Below are 3,534 nucleotides of genomic sequence, written 5' to 3'. Positions count from 1 at the left end.
ATCAGTTTTAAAGTTACGGTCCAGACAAATATCAGTTTTAAAGTTACGGTCCAGACAAATATCAGTTTTAAAGTTACGGTCCAGACAAATATCAGTTTTAAAGTTACGGTCCAGACAAATATCAGTTTTAAAGTTACGGTCCAGACAAATATCAGTTTTAAAGTTACGGTCCAGACAAATATCAGTTTTAAAGTTACGGTCCAGACAAATATCAGAAGATCCAGTACTAAAGGAATGTTTCCTTTCATGGAGGGACTGGCCTTAATTTTTCTTATCTCTTTTCCCTTTGGCACATATGAAAACCACCTCAAATCACCCATAGAAAATTTCAAAAACAGATCACAAAAACAATCAGTTGATATATGAATTGTTTATTAGGAACTATTCATCTGAAAAAACCCAAAAATAATGAGAAATCCATCACAGAACGAAACAGTATCTTCGAGTCTTTTGCACCGCAACTTTCCATGATATCTAAGTACTAATTTTAATAATATAATATAGTCTTGCTTAATAAAGTAGAACAAGAGGCCCTGGGGCCTTAATAGCTCACCTGGTATTTTATTTTTCAATTTAAAACCTGCTGAGTACCATTCAGGTTTATCAAAGGAGTACAAGTAACAAAGTTGCATCTTCCATTTATAAATATTCAATTCCCTTTGCCCAAAGATTCTCTAAAACAAGTTTGGTTAGGTTAAAATCCCTTCAACGGTACAGAAGGAGAAGGATCTTTAATGTTTTCCTCTATTTCCCCTAATGGGCCCCACTAATCTGCCCCAAAGAAGGGGAATCCACACACCTCAGTTTAAACAAAATTGATTCTTTTCTCCCTAAGCATGCTTCAGACTGCATTTGGTTTAAATCCCTTCACTTGTATAGTAGGAGAAAAAAAATCCTCTATTTCCCCTATTGGGCCCCGCTCCTATGCCGCCAGAAGGCCCACACCCTCCGTTTATACAAACTTGAGTCTCCTTTGTCCAAAGATGCTCTAGGACAAATTTGGTCAAAATCCTTCAATTGGTTGAGGAGAAGATTTTTAAAGATTTACCTATTTTCCCCTATTTGGCCCCGTCCCTCTGCCCCCAGGGGGACCATACCCTCCGTTCATACAAAACTGAGAACCCTTTGGCCAATGATGCTCCAGACCAAATTTGGTCAAAATCCCTTCATCGGTACAAAAGGAGAAGGATATTTGATGTTTTCCTCTATTTCCCCTAATGGGCCCCACCCATCTGCCCTTAGAAGGAGGCCCACACACCTCAGTTTATACAAAATTGATTCTTTTGTCCCTAATCATGCTTCAGACTGCATTTGGTTAAAATCCCTTCACTTGTATAGCAGGAGAAAAAAAATCCTCTATTTCCCCTATTGGGCCCCGCCCCTCCGCCCCCAGAGGGGCCACACCCTCCGTTTATACAAACTTGAGTCTTCTTTGTCCAAAGATGCTCTAGGACAAATTTGGTCAAAATCCTTCAATTGGTTGAGAAGAAGAACATTTTTAAAGATTTACCTTTTTTCCCCTTATTTAGCCCCGCCCCTCTGCCCCGAGGGGGGGCTATACCGTCCGTTTATACAAAACTGAGAACCCTTTGGCCAATGATGCTCCTGACCAAGCTTCAGACTGCATTTGGTTTAAATCCCTTCACTTGTATAGTAGGAGAGAAAAAATCCTCTACTTCCCCTATTTGGCCCCGCCCCTCTGCCCCCAAAGAGGCCACACCCTCCGTTTATACAAATTTGAGTCTCCTTTGTCCAAAGATGCTCTAGGACAAATTTGGTCAAAATCCTTCTATTGGTTGAGAAGAAGATTTTTAAAGATTTGGGCCAGGTGAGCTAAAAATGGCTTCTCTTATAAAATAATGTGAACAATTATCATTATACTATATAAAGAAAAGTTTGCAATCCCCCCCCCCCCGTGAGTGTATATGTGTGTACAGTATATATATAATTAGTCTCTTGTAAAGAGGTGTCCGTTGTGAAGGGAATTGTAATCAATGTAATGTATGCTTGTTGCTTTGTGTGTAAATGTGTTGTTTATAAAAAAGAAAAATTGAATAAAAAAATTAATAAAAAAAAAAAGTACTAATTTTGCTAGATACATTATAATGCAACAAATGTTTAAATTTAGTAATGAATGCCCGACTGCACACCATCTGCCCATCAGCATTTGGACCTGGACTCAGAAGACCAAATTCATTAAGTTATTTGTGCTATACTTTATAGTTTCATGTAACTCAGCATCAAAACAAGTAATAACAAAGATTTTCTATTATAGCGAGTGACCTTGACCTTGGAATCACAACCCTGAAACACAAACTTTTTTCAATTACTTGTATCTTGAGTACTTGTATTAAGTTTCATTTTCTATTTGTAGCAAGTGACCTTGACCTTGGACTCTGAAACACAAACTTGTTTGAGGTAGGTATTTGTGAACTGAATGATTGAACAAGGTTTCCTCACAATGAAAGGAAAAAGTGAAGATGGTACTGACAGAGAGCAGAGGGGCATGGGTAACACAATATGACCACTTATTTCATGGCGAGGCTTTAGATATAGGAAGATACCATTACCAGGTAATCTGTTTTTTATCTAAATGAGGTTGTTGGATGGCGTTCTCAAAATTATAGAAAAATACCAGTTTTGGTTCTGATGATTTTGAAAAAAAGACACCAAGCTCCATCAAGTCTGTATCACTCTTCTGTTTCTTTTATTCTCTGTACTAGACATGTTAAAATGTTACCGCTAACTTAATTTAGGCCATCGTGACTATCCCTAACTCACCCGAAGATTTATACACATAAAACTCATCTGCTTTTGGTTAACATTCTGTCGAGGAACATTCTTCATTTATACAAAATTCCCTTAGTCCAGAAATCGCAACTCAAATTAAAATCTGTTCACATTTCCATAGGAATCAGTTGTTTAAATTATTCCCTTATTTTCCCTATAAATATCCCTACATTCTAAAAGAAGCCACCCTCTTCATGTATACAAGATGAATTCCCTTGGCCCGGGGATATATGATGCCACTAAATCTAAATGGAGGTTTCTTTTCACAGATTCACACCCATTTCTCATATTGGGCATGGTCCTTCCATTCCTAGGGAAGTCGCACGCTTCAATTATATATACAACACCGAATTCCCTTTGCCAGGGCATGATCTATGCCATATTTGGTTAAAGTTTCTACAGCTATTCTGGACTAGTAAAGAAAACATTGTTGATGACGGAGGATGCTGCACTTAAGCTTCAGCTGTATTGTTCTCTTGACTTAGGTAAGCTAGGTAAACTAAACAAGAGGCCCATGGACCTTAACGGTCACCTGATATATTTATACAGAGAGTTGATTTTGTTTTTAACACGAACAGAAATATTATTCAGTGACAAAAAACAATAAAACCACCTTATTCAATATCTAGCATACAGATTTAAGACTAAAAAGTATTTGAAACTAGCACCTCTGATTCTAAACAAGGAATATGAAGAAATTTTAGCACACTGACTCCTTTGGGCCCCACCCTACAGCCCTTGGGG

At 37.8% G+C, this 3,534-nt stretch overlaps 1 protein-coding gene and 1 long non-coding RNA gene across 9 annotated transcripts in view; both read right to left on the bottom strand.

Annotated features, from left to right (window-relative positions):
- Window positions 1-3,534, bottom strand: part of LOC110463871 (cell death-inducing p53-target protein 1 homolog) — a 39,691-nt gene that overhangs the window by 5,322 nt on the left and 30,835 nt on the right. The gene's annotated exons all lie outside the window — the stretch shown is intronic.
- Window positions 2,684-3,534, bottom strand: part of LOC110463872 — a 2,350-nt gene continuing 1,499 nt past the window's right edge. The window contains exon 2 of the long non-coding RNA XR_002464443.1: window positions 2,684-3,289. This is a non-coding gene — a long non-coding RNA (uncharacterized LOC110463872). The remainder of the gene's footprint in view (window positions 3,290-3,534) is intronic.

This window comes from Mizuhopecten yessoensis, unplaced genomic scaffold (assembly GCF_002113885.1).
Source record: "Mizuhopecten yessoensis strain PY_sf001 unplaced genomic scaffold, ASM211388v2 scaffold10937, whole genome shotgun sequence".
Taxonomy (NCBI): Eukaryota; Metazoa; Mollusca; class Bivalvia; order Pectinida; family Pectinidae; genus Mizuhopecten; species Mizuhopecten yessoensis.
This window is presented reverse-complemented; position numbering and strand designations above follow the sequence as displayed.